The sequence below is a fragment of the Sus scrofa genome, chromosome 7, assembly GCF_054392235.1.
Source record: "Sus scrofa isolate SSC_HxYL_T2T_F1_AM1 chromosome 7, Sscrofa_HxYL_maternal_Yorkshire_Landrace_v2.0, whole genome shotgun sequence".
Taxonomy (NCBI): domain Eukaryota; kingdom Metazoa; phylum Chordata; class Mammalia; order Artiodactyla; family Suidae; genus Sus; species Sus scrofa.
The window spans coordinates 19,516,102-19,532,955 of NC_139389.1; the positions used below are offsets into that span (position 1 = coordinate 19,516,102).

General features: G+C 41.9%; 1 protein-coding gene across 10 annotated transcripts in view; it reads right to left on the bottom strand.

Annotated features, from left to right (window-relative positions):
- The window catches only part of KIAA0319, a 103,127-nt gene extending 88,149 nt beyond the window's left edge, over positions 1 to 14,978 (bottom strand). For 8 of the 10 annotated variants that reach the window (XR_014809741.1, XR_014809743.1, XR_014809742.1 and 5 more), the window contains exon 1: positions 14,784 to 14,978. The gene's annotated coding sequence lies outside the window, so the exon portion shown is untranslated. Of the gene's footprint in view, positions 1 to 14,388 lie in introns of all 10 variants that reach the window. The other 2 variants (XM_084967574.1, XM_084967575.1) reach the window with 2 other exon arrangements.
- Between the last annotated feature and the right edge of the window lie 1,876 nt (positions 14,979 to 16,854).

Consider the following 16,854-nt stretch of genomic DNA (forward strand, 5'->3'; position numbering starts at 1 on the left):
AAGCATCCAAACCGTGCTACAGCAGTAACCTGAGCCACAGCAGTGATAATACTGGATCCTTAACCTGCTGAGCCACCAGAGATCTCCCAGAGTGTTCTATAAACAACAAGGATTTATTGTATAGCACAGGGAACCACAGTTGATATCTTATAATAAACTATAATAGAAAATAATTGAGAAAAAGAATATAGATACAAACACACACACACACACGCGTGCATGTAATCAAATCACTTTGATATACACCTGAAACTAACATAATATTGTAAATTAGCTATACTTCAATTTAAAAAAAAGTTTTTGGTTTTTTGGTTTTGTTTTTTTTTTGCCTTCTACGGCTGCTTCCCGCGGCATATGGAGGTTCCCAGGCTAGGGGTCTACTCAGAGCTGTAGCCACTGGCCTACGCCAGAGCCACAGCAACGCGGGATCCGAGCCGCGTCTGCAACCTACACCACAGCTCACAGCAACACCGGATCGTCAACCCACTGAGCAAGGTCAGGGATCGAACCCGCAACCTCATGGTTCCTAGTCGGATTCATTAACCACTGCGCCACTACAGGAACTCCAAAAAAAGAGTTCTCCTAGAGTTCCTGCCATGGTGCAGCAGAAACAATCCGACTAGCATCTATGATGATGAGGCCTCGCTCAGTGGATAGGGAATCCAGTGCTGCTGTGAACTGTGGTGTAGGTTGCAGAGGAGGCTCAGGTCCCACGTTGCTGTGGCTGTGGTGTAGACGGGCAGCTGTAGCTCCGAGTCGACCCCTAGCCTGGGAATTTCCATATGCTAGAGACTCGGCCCTAAAAAGCAAAAAAAAAAAAAAAAAAAAAAAAGAGAGAGAGAGAGTTCCCCTATAGAATTTAACTTTCTGTCATTAAGCAAATGATTATTCACGTATTCCTTATGAAAGAGAAAGAACAAAATGGAAAGTAAAACATTTCAATTAATAATCTATCCTATTAATAACATGAAAAAATGTAAATGGTTTGTAGTATTCATGTCATCATCAATATAATAGCCATTTATAATAGTCCTTTTCTTCGCAAGGCAATTTTACATACTTCATATATTTGAAGCTTCCATTAAAAATCTGAGAGAGGCAAGATAGATATTGTCATTCCTCACAGGTATACAGAATATTCTGGTTGAATCAGCTGGAATTCTGTGGCTCACCAATCAGAAGTTAGTGTCCTGTTTTTCCAAAGCAAGCCCCTAAGTTTTGATGGGCAATATGAAGAATGACAATGAGCCCGGGTTGCTTTTTCCTGATCTTTCTCCCTTCCAGCATTTTCTCTTGCCTAGGCAGCGGCTAAACTCTTCATGAGCCACAGTCCTTCATCACTGACCTGCCTGAGCCTGGAAAATGGCTTTAGATAAAGCAGCTCAGAAAGTACCTGCAGGAGAGGTTTACACCTGCTGTTCCTGCATCTACAAGGGGCCCCTGGGCCCCCAAATCCTCACCACCACACCAAAGAGGTAAGAGGAAGGAAATCCAGACAATACATTTAGCTTGGTGCCATGCCAAGAAGGTTAAAAACTCGGCAATTTTTCAGTACTACAGTCTCTGTACTGACTTTCTCCACCGAGAGCTGATAAAGGAAAATAAGATCTAGAAAACCTGTGCAGGTCAACACAGAGGATTACTCAGGAATTTACTGGCAACAGAGATAATGCCTTACAATTACAGCGTAAAATGACTTCCTATTAGAAGGTCAAGGGAAATAGGATCCAGTGTTGATTTTTCTTTTTTCTTTTTTTTTTTTTCTTTTTTTTTTTTTTTTGTCTTTTTGCTATTTCTTTGGAGGTTCCCAGGCTAGGGGTCGAATTGGAGCTGTAGCCACCGGCCTACGACAGACCCACAGCAACACGGGATCCGAGCCGCGTCTGCAACCTTCACCACAGCTCACGGCAACGCCGGGATCATTAACCCACTGAGCAAGGGCAGGGACCGAACCCACAACCTCATGGTTCCTAGTCGGATTCGTTAACCACTGTGCCACGACGGGAACTCCCAGTGTTGGTTTTTCAACACAGGAAGGGCATTCGTGTGGAATGGGGGAGTAAACAGATTTTGTGAAGCTCCAAAGGGCAGGTGGCACAGGGAACAAACAGGAGAAAATACAGACCAAACAAACAAACAAACAAAAAAGTGTTGAATCTGTCCTTTCACTGTATTCTAAGGATCAGATTATTAAGGAGATGATGGAGAGAGTAACACAGATGTTTCCTCATCATTAAACCCATCAAGTGAATGACAGAAATGTCAGCATTAGAGTTAATACAACCAGGCTGCTGAAGATTAGCCAAGTTCTCTGAAGCAACAGCATCTCTGTATAAAGCAGACAAATGTGCAGACAGAAAGGGCACTAATGAGAGAGATCCCTGTCCCAGGCATGGCTGGAAGCATTACAAATATGCAAAAAGACTTCACATGTGACAAAGAAGGTCTCTAGATGCAATAATGACACTGTACAGGGAGAGATAATGGGAAATATGAATAATTGGGGAGGGAAATCTTGAATAACCTGAAAAGACAACAGAAATTAAAGATGACAACATGTTAGGTTAACAAAGAAACAAAGAATGAATTAAAACTCCTCAGAATGCTTGCAGAAAATCAACAGGCAAAAATGTGTAAGGATATTCGGGGAATGAGAAGAAAAGGCAATGGTAGACTGTAATACTCATTATATAGCAAAAATCATCCAAAATACATATACTAAAATGACTTTTCATTAGGGCTAACTCTATAAGAAACAAAGAGTAACAAAACAATGGGATGGGAATTTCTATTTAAGAAATGCTGGGAGTTCCCCCTGAGGCACAGTGGGGTAAGAATACAACTGCTGTGGCACAGGCCGCAGCTGCAGCTTGGATTCAATCCCTGGCCCAGATACTTCCATGAGCCATGGGTGCGGCCATAAAACAAAACAAAACAAAAGAGAAAAGAGAAAAAGAAATGCTATCATGATAACAAATATTCCTAACGAAGAGGAAAATTCAAAAGTTCAAAAGAGAAACAAAAAAAGTAATGGCAACAGTTAAAAAAAAAAAGAAGGAGGAGGGGAAATAAAATATTAGTTTCAAATGCAGGGACAAAATTAGTTTGGGCTAATTAAGGAATTAGATATTATCAAAGACAAGGTAGATAAATGCAGAAATATTCAAGTTCCACAAAATAGCATTCTCCAAGAAGCATTTATTTAGGACCTGTTATGAATGAACGCAGTGCTAAAAATTAGGAATACAAAGATGAAGGAAGCAGGTTTGACTGGACCAGCCTGGCAGATTAACATAGGGACATGCCTTCCAATGGACAATTGGCCAGGCAGTACAAAACTCACACACACATTGTAACACCCATTTCTTTGAGTCCAGTGAGTTCGACAAACTATTTTGTTTAATTAATACACTGTAATCTCTTTTTCTATGGTGTATTCTGTGTTTTGGAGAATGAATTTTGATCCATAAAGGATGATGAAAGCTGTACAAGTAATAATGACAGACCTATCAAAACCAAAGAAAGAGTATTGTGATGAATGTCAAAACGCACGTTTTACTGGGGCTCCAGTGCAGTCTGGAAAAACGTCGAGAAAACAAGCAGGAATCAACAAGTGTGATGGGCAGAATTCCAAGAGGGCCCCAGGACATTCATTCCCAGGATCACTCCCATCACTATGCTATGCTTCATGGCAAAAAGAATTCTGCTGATACAATTCAGGTAACTCATCAGTTGGCCTTAAGACAGTGAGATGATCTGAGTAGCTCTAACCCATCATATGAGCCCTTCAAAACAGAAAGTCATTCTCTCTGGTAACAGAAAGGGAAGTCAGAGAGAAGATACTGGTTGCGACAAAAAAAAAAAAAAAAAAAAAAATGCCAGTGCCAGCTTTGATGATGGAGGGCACACGTGAGCAGCCTATAGGAGCTAAGAGGAACTCCCCATGACCGCCAGCACGAAATAGGAATCCCAGTCCTATAATGGAGAGACTGGATTCTTCCAACACCTGAATGAGTTGGGAAGCAGAAACTTCCCCCACCCCTCAAGCCTCTAGAGGAAAACACATTCAGCTGACAACTTGATTCGGGTCTAGGAGATGCTGCTAAATGCCAATAAGTGGGCTTTGTTTTTAAGCCCCACGTTTGTGGTGTTTTGTTGCACAGCAATAGCAAATTAATGCCGTGAAGAACTAGGTGCAAATCTACTGACATTACGAAATATTGTGAAGAGCCTCACAAACACCACTGCAGCCTAGTAAGACTAATGCATCCTAGGAATAGGGGCTAGAAGAAACTAGAGGCATGCGACGATGAGACTGAAGGCAAACAGAGGAAGGATTGCTAAGATGGGGACTTGCCTTGAACAGCCTGGTACAGTACTGATTTATAATGCCCAATTCCAGGCTAAGTGGCATATACATTTATATAACAACGACAACAGCATAAGCTTTTATTAACACAGAGCTAAGATCCTAGGCAGAAGCAATGTGAAATCTGTCCAGAGGGACAGTGCCCGACACAAGAGCACGTAGGACTCCACCAGAAAAACAATCCCCACTAAGATGAACTACCCTAAAAACAAAAGTAATACACAACAGGGAGCAAACCAGCACAAAGAAGAGGTGGCGGATGTAACAAGTGGGAACAAGAAACAGAAGCGTGTGGCTGTGGTGTAGGCCGGTGGCTACAGCTCCGATTCGACCCCTAGCCTGGGAACCTCCATATGTCGCGGGTGCAGCCCTAGAAAAGAAAAAAGACAAAAAAAAAAAAGAAAAAAAAAAAAAGAAAGAAAGAAAGAAAGAAACAGAAGTAAATTATACCTAAGAGACACTACAAATTCAGTATGCTTAAAGTGGTGAAAGAGATTAGAGTGAAGAGAGAAGATAAAAATCATAATAAAATAGTATAGTAAGATTTTTTTTAAAGGGCATGGTTGAAAAATATCCAAATCAGAAGTTGTGTACTTAGAAATAAAGCTATTGAATTTTAAAATTCAATGAACTGAAATGTAAGCTATATCTGAGCAAATCATCCAAAAAGCAATTCAAAGAAGTAAAAAGTTAAAAATGCAAAGGAGAAAGTAAGAGTCCTGAAGTTAACAATGATCCAATACACATCTGATGACTCCAAAAGAAAGGGTGCAAAGAATTGGGAGGAAACAAAATGTCAAGAGATAATGGCCAAGAAGTTTCCAGAATTGACGAAAGACAAAAATCTTCATATCCAGGAAGTAAAAGAAGTTCTGAACAGGCAAAAATAATTCCATTTCTAGTTTCACTAAAATGAAACTGCAGAACGCCAAGGTCAAAGATGAAATCTTACAAAGAACCAGAGACAAGAGACAGATTATCTTCAGAGGGGCAAGAACTAGTCTGACAGCAGCAGATGACAGAAGATAATACAAATAATATCTTCAAAGTCCTGAGGGACAAAACTGCCAACCTAACACTCTACACTCATTTAAGCTATCATTCAAGAGTAACAAGAGAAATTCCGTAGTGGCTTAGTTAGTGGGTTAAGGATATGGTGTTGTCACTGCTGTGGTGTGGGTTTGATCCCTGGTCCAGAAACGTCCACATGCTGAAGGCACGGGCCAAAAAGAAAGAAAGAAAAGAAGAACACTCTTATGATAGACCATGATGGATGATAATATAAGAAAGGGAATGCAGGAGTTCCCGTCGTGGCGCAGTGGTTAACAAATCCGACTAGGAACCATGAGGTTGTGGGTTCGATTCCTGGCCTTTCTTCAGTGGGTTAAGGATCTGGTGTTGCCGTGAGCTGTGGTGAAGGTCCCAGACGTGGCTCGGATCCTGCGTTGCTGTGGCTCTGGTGTAGGCTGGCGGCTACAGCTCCGATGAGACCCCTAGCCTGGGAACCTCCATATGCTGCGGGAATCGGCCCTAGAAAGACCGAAAAAAAAAAAAAAAAAAGAACGGGAATGTGTACATAATCAGATGACTGCGTCACTGTGCTGTACAGCAGAAATAGGCACACCATTGTAAATCAACTATATCCTGATAACAATTTTTAAAAAGAAAGAAAATATGCCTTTAAAAAATAAAATGTCCTTGATAGGCGGAGCTTTATAGAAGCTCATACTATATGAAGATAAGTGACACTGAAGGCACAGCCACAGAGCTAGACTGCCATCAAAGCAAGAGGGACTGAGGACATGAGGACACTTCGGAAATGTGACATTTCAGCTCTACCCTGAGGGCTGTTGCTCTTGAAGAAAGAAAGATATTCTGGGCCACAGGGACTGACCATAGAGGGAAGCATGGGATCCTGCGAGCGACGGCATATTTTGAGTAGTTCCATATGGCTGGAATGTAGCATATGTACGGGAAATGATGAGCTAAGAGACTGAAAGCATAAACCAAGAAGAAATAATAAACGCTATAGAGGTCACACTAAGAGGTCAGCACTTTATCTAGCAGGCAGTGGGGAGACATTGAAGATTTAAGATAAAAACTGGGGAGTTATTGTGATAAAATATATATAACACAAAATCTGTCACTTTAGGTATATGATTCAGTACATTCCTTCTTGTGCAACCCTCACCAGCTCCAGAATTTTTCACCATTCCAAACTGAAACTCTGAATGCTTTCGACATTAGCATTACCCGCCTCCTGGCAGCTCCTGGTAATCACGATTCTACTTTCTGCCTCTATGAATTTGACTATTCTGGATATTTCATATAAGTGGAATCACACAAGATTGTCCTTTTGTATCCGATTTATGTCACTACGCATATTATCTTCCACATTCATCCATGTTGTATCATGTGTTACAATATCCTTCCTTTTTCGGGCTGAATAATATTCTGTTGTGTGTATAGACCATTTTGTGTATCCATTCATCTGTTGATGGTCATGACATTGAATACTTTGCACTGTTTTGTTTTTTTTAATATATATATGGCTACACCTGCAGCATATGTAAGTTCCTGGCTAGGGGTAGAATTGGAGCTGCAGCTGTCGGTCTATGCCACAGCCACAGCAATACCAGATCCGAGCCATATCTGCGACCTACACTTTACATCTGCGATCTTTAATCCACTGAGAGAGGCCAGGGATCAAACCAGCATCCTTACGGACACTATGTTGGGTTGTTAACCCACTGAGCCGCAACGGCAACTCCCAACATTGGAGATTTTGAAGCAGAGATGTGATGTGTTCACATATCTGCATAAGAAAGTAACCCTCACAGGGGACTAAATAAAGGATAGTACTTGTGAGTCAAGAGAGGACTTTGTTTCAAGAAAGTCAGAATGGTCAACTGGGTGGAAGAAGTCTAGTGAAATGACGTCAGAAAAAGTCTCTCCAGATCTGGGAAGAGTAGTTGCTGCATAAGAGCAGTTAGGAAAACCGATGTAAACAGGTAAAGACTAGTTAGCTACTAGCATACTCCTACACACATATATGTCTGGGGAAAAGTCTTTCTGACACTATAATAAAATGTTGAGCATTTGGCACCTAGAATTTGGATGTGTTGTAACTTTAAGACAAGGAGGTTGAAGATACTGAATTAATAAAACATTTCAACCTCCTGATAAGTACAAATGTACTGAGAGACGGTAAAGATAAATTTTATTGAAAATAAGTCATTTTAAGAGGTTATTTTGAAAAAATTTTGAAGAATGGCAACTATGTTATATTGACACATTGTACCCTTCATTTTAATGAAAGGAATAGCAAACAAAAAAAAAGTTAAGATAGGCTGATAATCACAATCTTAGAATAATAAGATCCATACTTACCCCCACCACAAGATAAAACAGACTACAAACTGCAACATTTAAATTTGTGGGTGGCATAAAACTAAAGGAGAACATAGGCAAAAGATTCTCTGGCATGGATAGTACCAATGTTTTGTTTTGTTTTGTTTTGTTTCTTTTTAGGGCTGCACCTGTGGCATATGGAAGTTCTCAGGCTGGAGTCAAACTGGAACTGCAGCTGCCGGCCTGCACCACAGCCACAGCAACATGGGATCTTAGCTGTGTCTGCGATCTACACCACAGCTCACGGCAATGCTGGATCCTTAACCCATGGAGCAAGACCAAGGATTGAACCCACAACCTTGCAGTTACTAGTTGGGTTCATTACTGCTGAGCCACAACAGGAACTTCCCAATGTTTTCTTAGGTCAGCCTCCTAAGGCAATGGAAATAAAGTAAAAACAAACAAATGGAACCTAATCAAACTTAAAAGATTTTGCATAGCAAAGGAAACCATAAATAAAACAAAAAGACAAGCTATGGACTAGGAGAAAATATTTGCAAACGATGTGACCAATAAGGGCTTAATCTGCAAAATATACAAAACTTCATTCAACTCAATAACAAAAAAAAACAAAGAACCCAATCCAAAAATGGGCAGAAGACCTAAAAAGACATTTCTCCAAAGAAGACATACAGATGGCCAACAGGGAATTGAAAAGATGCTCAACATCGCTAATTATCAGAGAAATGCAAATCATAACTACACTGACATATCACCTCACATCGGTCAGAAGGTCCGTCACCAAAAAGTCTACAAATAAAAATGTGGGAGAAGGCGTGGAGGAAAAGGAACCCTCCCACACTCTTGGTAGGAATGTAAATTGGTGCAGTCACTGTGAAAAACAGCATAGAGGTTCCTCAAAAAACTAAAAATACCTTTGCCATATGATCTAGCAATCCCACTCCTGGGCATACATCTGGAGAAAACTCTAATTTGAAAAGATATATGCACCCCTATGTACCTAGCAGCACTATTTACAACAGCCAAGACAAGGAAACAACCTAAAAGTCCACTGAGAGGAAAATGGATAAAGAAGATGTGGTACACACACACACACACAAATACTACTCAGCCATTAAAAAAAAAAAAAGAATGAAATAATGTCATTTGCAGCACCATGGACAGACCTTGAGATTATAATACTAAGCAAAGTAAGTCAGAAAGAATGACAAATACTATACAATGTCACTTATATGTGGAATCTAAAAAACTACACAAATGCACATACCTACAAAATAGAAACAGACTCACAAGACAAAGAGAATAGACCTGTGGTTACCAAGGGAGAGAGGGATAGGGAAGGGATGGATTTGGAGTTTGGCATTAGCAGATGCGAACTCATATATCGAATAGATAAACGACAAGGTCCTAGGAGTTCCCTTGTGGGGCAACAGGACAAGGATCCAGCACTGTCACCATAGTGGCTCAGGTTGTTACTGTGGTGCAGGTTCAAGCTCTGGCCCCCAAACTTCCACATGCCATGGACACAGCCAAAAAACAAAACCAACAAGATCCTATTGTATAGCACAGGGAACTATATTCAATATCCTGTAATAAACCACCACGGAAAAGAATGCATAAAAGAACGTGTATATGTGCCTGAGTCACTGTGCTATATAGCAGAAATCAACACAACATTGTAAATCAACTGTATTTTTATTAAAATGAATAAATAAAATGAAATGACACTTGTGGGTGGCAACAAGAGAGTTAATCTACTCTCCGTACTTAATGACCCTGATACTTTAAATTATAGCATGGAGGAAGTTCCCGAGTGGCGCAGCAGGCTGAGGATCTGGCATTGCTCCAGCTGTGCTGCAAGCAATGCCAGGAACTTCCACATGCCACTGGTGCAGCCAAAAAAAAAAAAAATCATAGTGTGGAATAAAGCCAACTTTGAAAATTCATTTTGAGGCAAGAGCTATCCTCCTGTTGCTCTCACTACATCACTTAAACAGATAATTACTAGAATCCCTTGTTTTTTTGAACTTGGGGAAAAGAGTGACATTAAGCTGGCTGGACAACTAACAGGTAACGTAATTCTACCAATATTATTTGGAAGGGAACAGGGGTAAAACTCCAATATCACATCCATCATATCTGTCTCTAACTGAATGTCATTTCTCTAAGAAGCCTTTTTTTTTTTTTTTTTTTTTTTTTTTTTTTTTTTTTTGGTCTTTTAGGGTTGCACTGGTGGCATATGGAGGTTCTCAGGCTAGGGGTCTAATTGGAGCTGTAGCCCCGCCGTCCTACACCACAGCCACAGCAACTCGGGATAGGAGCCACGTCTGCGACCTACACCACAGTTCACAGCAATGCCAGATCCTTAACCCACTGAGTGGGACCAAGGATCGAACCCACGTCCTCATGGATACTAGCCGGGTTCATTAACCACTGAGCCACGATGGGAACTCTGAAGAAGCTTTATTTTGAAACTCAAACACCTATGGTTAAAAGACTCTGCCAAGTGATGTAAAGACATGTTATTTTGGCCCAATCATATTTACTGCTTGATAGAAGTAAATAAGAGGAGTTCCCATCGTGGCGCAGTGGTTAACAAATCCGACTAGGAACCATGAGGTTGCGGGTTCGATCCCTGGCCTTGCTCAGTAGGTTAAGGATGTGACGTTGCCATGAGCTGTGCTGTAGGCCACAGATGCAGCTCGGATCTGGCGTTGCTGTGGCTCTGGTGTAGGCTGGCAGCAACAGCTCTGATTAGACCCCTAGCCTGGGAACCTCCATATGCCATGGGAGCGGCCCTAGAAAAGGCAAAAAGACCAAAAAAAAAAATAAATAAATAAAGAAAGAAAGAAAGAAAGAAAGAAATAAGAAAGTTTCTTGGAGTTCCCATCATGGCTCAGGGGAAACGGAATCCGACTAGGAACCATGAGGTTGCGGGTTCGATCCCCAGCTCTTGCTCAGTAGGTTAAGGATGTGGCATTGCCATGAGCTGTGGTGTAGGCCACAGATGCAGCTCGGATCTGGCATTGCTGTGGCTCTGGTGTAGGCCAGCAGCTGTAGCTTTGATTTGACCCTTAGCTTGGGAACCGCCATATGCCACCAGTGCAGCCCTAAAAAGCAAAAAAAAAAAATGTTTGGGAGTTCCTGTCGTGGCGCAGTGGTTAACAAATCCGACTAGGAACCATGAGGTTTCGGGTTCGATCCCTGGCCTCGCTCAGTGGGTTAAGGATCCGGCGTTGCTGTGAGCTGTGGTGTAGGTTGCAGACACGGGTCAGATCCCTTATTGCTGTGGCTCTGGCATAGGCTGGTGGCTACAGCTCCAATTAGAACCCTAGTGTGGGAATCTCCATATGCCGCGGGAGGGGCCCTAGAAAAGGCAAAAAGACAAAAAAAAAGGAAAAAAAGTTTCCTACTATGGAATTCACATGAATAGTATCTAAAATTCAAATTTAGAAAAACAAACAGAACGATAACCTACCACTTATTCCAGGCCTACTAAAGCAAAATTCCTTTCTTAGTGTATGAAACAGAATTACCTGGAATTGACATGCCTTTAAGATTCTGATTTATAACTGTTGCTGTTGTAAAGAGGCTGCAAGGAAAAATTTATGCATTTTATGATGGCTTGACAATATAAATCAGAACAAGATCTGCACACATCAAAATAATTCTATTCTTAGTGCCAAATTATTTTGAAGACATAGAAAAAGTTTCCTGAAAAGAAACTTATCTCAGGAATAATAATGACGGATTTGTTTTCTTTTTTTTTTTTTTTTTTTTTTTTTTTTTTGTCTTTTGTCTTTTGTTGTTGTTGTTGCTATTTCTTGGGCCGCTCCCGCGGCATATGGAGGTTCCCAGGCTAGGGGTTGAATCAGAGCTGGAGCCACCGGCCTATGCCAGAGCCACATCGACGCAGGATCCGAGCCGGGTCTGCAACCTACACCACAGCTCACGGCAACGCCGGATCGTTAACCCACTGAGCAAGGGCAGGGACCGAACCCGCAACCTCTTGGTTCCTAGTCGGATTCGTTAACCACTGCGCCACGACGGGAACTCCTGTTTTCATTTTTTTAAAGCTTCGTTGCAGTATGGTTGATATACAATGTTGTGATAATTTCTGCTGTACAATAAAGTGATCCAGTTATACATAAACACACATCCATTTGCTTTCAGATTCCTTTCCCACACAGATTATCACAGAATACTGGGTAGAGTTCTCTGTACCATAAAGCAGGTCCCCGTTAGCAAACCTTTCTATCAGCCAATCCCAAACCCCTAGTCTATCCCTCCCCCACACACCTGTCCCCTTTGGTAACCTTAAGTTTTTCAAAGTCTGTGAGTCTGTTTCTGTTCTGCACATATTCATTTGTACCCTTTTTTTTTTTAAGATTCCACATATAAGCAATTTCATACGTTTGTCTTTTACTGCCTGACTTACTTCGCCTAGTACGATAATTCCTAGGTCTATCTATGTTGCTGCAAATGGCATTATTTTATTCCTTTTTATGACTGAGTAGTATTCCATTGTATATATGCACTGCGTTTTCTTTATCCATCCCCTGTCGATGGATATTTAGATGACTTCCATGTCTAGGCTACTATAAACAGTGCTGCAATGAACATAGGGGTGCGTGTACCTTTTTTTTTTTTTTTAACTTTTTTAAGGCTGCACCCTCGAATATGGAAGTTCCCAGGTTAGGGGTAGTACTGGAGCTGTAACTACCGCCTACATCACAGCTCACAGCAATGCCGGATCCTTAACCCACTGAGCAGGGCCAGGGATGGAACCCACATCCTCATGGATACTAGTTGGGTTCGTAACCCACAGAGCTACAAGGGGAACTCCCACATTTCTCTTTTTCAATTAGCGGTTTATCCAGATATATGCCCAAGGAGTGGGACTGCTGGATCGTATAGCAGCAGTATTTTTAGTTTTTCGAGGAACCTCCATACTGTTCTCCACAGTGACTGCACCAATTTACATTCCCACTAACAGTGTAGGAGGGTTCCTTTTTCTTTGCACCCTCTCCAGCAGTAATAACTAACTTTTATTGAACTGTTAATGCATGCCAGGCAATGAGCAAAGAGCCTGTATACATATTTTTATTTAATGTTTACAGGAATTCCACTAAGTTGGTCCTATTATGATCCTGATTTTACAGATGAAAAAACTGAGGCTAAGAGGAATTAAGGAATTTGTCAACTGTAACACACCCACTAAGTGTCAGAGCCATGACCAAACCCAGGCCATCTCATCTGGCAATCTATATCCAACTGCCCCAGAAACAGTTATGCCTGGTTCTACATATTTATATAAAGAGACTGCTTCTTCTTTGTTTGACTCAAAAATAATTAAGCTGAGAATTTTTTTTTTTTATCTTTCTGTCTTTTCTAGGGCCGCACCCTTGGCATGTGGAGGTTCCCAGGCTAGGGGTCTAATCACCCACCTAAGTCAGAGCCACAGCAACTCGGGATTCGAGCTGTGTCTGTGACCTACACCACAGCTCACGGCAACGCTGGATCCTTAACCCACTGAGCGAGGCAGGGATCGAACCCGAAATCTCAACGTTCCTAGTCGGATTTGTTAACCACTAAGCCATGATGGGAACTCCTAAATTGAAAAAATTTAACAGCAAATCCATTCTCTTACATTAATAAATCACAGAAGCTCTCCTTTGACTACTTCTAATACATAAAGATTTTGGCTGAATTATTTTTATTATTCTGAAAGGAAATGAAATACTTGCCTTGGCATTTGTTTTTTTGCCTTGGCATTTTATATGACAAAGGTGTGATGAATCTATCATCCGTGGTTCTTAAGTCTTGATGTTTATTTATGTTTCTCTTTTTCAAATTACAGAGGAATTCAGCTTTCTATATGACTCCTACATCTATAGCTAAATTGATATCTCCAGTTTCCCTCATCTGTATGACAAATTATGCAAAATAATAAGCACAAAATAAAATTTTACACTTGGCATAATTTTAGTAGTCTCCATGATTGTGGTCTTTGTATAATGAACAATTTGAAACATTTAGACATTGAACAAGCATTTCAGGAATAAAGAAATAAATACTGACATTCTCTTCAAAAATTCTTGTTCTTTTGGCGAGGGGGTCTAAAATTTACTTTTTCAATTATTATCATAAAAACTACCATCATTTTTTTCTACTTAAGCCCTGGAAAAACCACTAACAGTTAACCCACAAACAAAAAGCTTTAGATGAGAAATCTAGCAAGAAAAATGGGTATGAGTGTGTATATCATATTATTTTCTCCCTCCATATAATTAAGAGAATGAATGATGGAAAGAATGATGACTTTCATAATCTTAGGTTTATGCTCTCGGTTAATAATGTTGTGATTAATATTTATTCTGTGGAGGAAGTTCAAAGGGAATGGGGGAAAAAACCATTAAAAGATTTTAAGCTTCAGATTACGGTAGGGTACAGGGACAAAATGAATTTAGCAAACGATAGCAAAGATCATATAAATATTACTAAACGAAGTTTAAAGGAAACCGATTGTCTAAGCAATGTAATTCATGAGATTGATAAAAGATGCAAATTTTCTCGACTCCACCCTACAATCAATCGGTGCAGCAAAACCCTTTCCTGGATGTCCAGAAGAACCTTAAGAAACTCACCCCTTAACTCAGGGCGTTTTGATTTTGTTTTTCTTTGGCATAACCTGCTTACTTGCTATCCTCTCTTCCCATCACTCTGCCAGAAAGGTTGGGAAGTGGGATACTGTACCGGAGGTTGCTGCTGCCCACAGTGAAGCTCGCCCCCATCCGTGCAGCTGGCTAGGAGCAACACCTGAGCTCCCACCTGCTCCTCTTAGGCGTCATCTCCATCTCTCGGCCCTACACTTACTCACACACACACTTTCACACACTAGCACGCGCATCTGCTGTCGGGGAGGAGGTACCGCCCCATCCAAGCAAAACCCTCGCTTTCTCTTCCCCAGGATATAGTCCCAGAGGAGAGACTGACTCATGCCCAAATCCGAGACAGGATGAGGCTATTGCTGCGCTCTTACCTCCAGCAGCGATCCTGGCCACCGCTCCCCCGCTCCAGGCCAGCCAGGCTCGCCCAGGTGAGCGCCGGTCTAGTGAGAATGCAACCCGGCGGGCGGAGGGCTCCCACCCGCACCCCCGCTGCAGCCTCTGCTGGAGCTGGGAAGCGCGCGCCGGTGATTCAGCGCCTTTCCGCCGCGCGGTTACCACGGCGACGCGCGCGCAAGCGCAAGGCGCCCCCAGGGATGGGCTGGGGCAGTCCTCCTCCAAATCCCAGCTCGCGCTCCAAAGACTGGCATCAAAGCATCAAAGCGACAGACTCCCACCTCGCAGAGGACCAAGCAGAGGCTTTCGGGAAGAAGGGTGGCCTGCACTCTCCATCTCCTTTCTTTCACCAACCTCTTCGTGGTCACCGTGGTCCTAGGCGGCCTGGGGAATGAGTGCCCCATCCAAATGCCCAGGCCAGGGTGGGCCAAGGGAGTCGCTAGCACACTAGAGTCAAAGACACTTTGAAAATTTGTGTCCCGGAGCAAAGTCACCCCACAGACACACGTCCCTCTTCTCCAGCGGGAGCCTCTTTAAGCCCTACTACGTTTTAAGCACGTGTTGCTTTCTGAATGAGGATGGAAACAGGTGTTGGAAGGGAGGGGCCCAGATCAACTCTGAACCTTCTAGGTTAATCAGGTGCCTAAAGAATTTAGATTACACTTGTCTCTATGTGAAAGTGATCATTTAAACAATAGAAAATTCACGTGGAAGACTCTTCCTTGCATTTATACTGTTCTCTTAACATGAAAGATGCTCACGCATCTAGGTATGGTAACATACGGCACAAATGAAAGCCAAGAGAAGCATTCCTTGAGTATTTCCACGAATATGAATTATAGTGCGGTACCTAAGGAACAAGTTCCTACTAGGCAACTCCCTGACCGGGCTTGGACGAGTTCCCTAATCTTGCTAAAACTCAGTTTTCTCAATTCTAAAAGAGATATGGTAATAGCAATCATATAGGATGATTGTGGGGGATTAAAACAGAATGCATATTGAAAGAATAAAAACCGACCAGGACGGAAAGAGTGAATATCAGTTTGGACCAAAAAGAAAAAGGCAACTCTGCCAATGGATCAGGCTGGGAGGACAAACACAGATGAAGCCAGGAGCAAAATTAATAGGAAATAATACTTCTCCGGTCAAACAGCAGCTGTAAAACGACACAACCCCCTCTTTGAATGACTACTGCTTTCCTACCACAGACACTCCCTTAGCTTTGCTATTCCAATCCATTGCTGGTGATACCCCATTGCTGAACTCCCCTTGCCTCATGACAACACCCAATCCATCGTTAATCTCCGCTTCTCCCAACCTGCCTCTGAAAGAGTAAATAACAGGACCAATTTCCCATCCCCATACCCTACAAAGGACACTGTCTTCCTTTCTCGTCATGTCATTCCACTGTACCTCTGGAGTGCTCTTTCTCACCCCATCAGTAATACTCAAGACCACAAGCCTGTTCCAGGGGCTTTTTAAATAAAAATTATGTAATTAATATGTAGATTTAAGAGTTCCCTTGTGGCTCAGCAGGCTAAGTACCTGACATAGTGTCCTTGAGGATGTGGGTTTGATCCCTGGCCTTGCTCAGTGAGTTAAGGATCTGGTGTTGCTGAGTGCTGTGGTGTAGGTTGCAGATGCGGCTCAGATCTGGCATTGCTGTGGCTGTGGTGTGGGCCAGCAGCTGCAGCTCTGATTCAACCCCTAGCCCAGAAATTTCCGTATGCCCCAGGTGTGGCCATAAAAAGAAAATATATATATATGTGGACTTAAAATCTTTTTTTGCCATGCCCATAGCTTGCAGAAGTTCCCAGATCAGGGATGGAAACCACGTGCCATAGCAGTGACCCGTGCCATAGCAGTGACCCAAGCCATAGCAGTGACAATACTGGATCCTTAACCTGCTGAGCCACCAGGAAACCCCTGTGGGCTTAAAATATTTGAACATATTATATATATGTATATATAATAAATATGCAGTTATATGTATATATATATATACACACACACACACACATATATATAAACTCAGCCTAGACTTTTAAA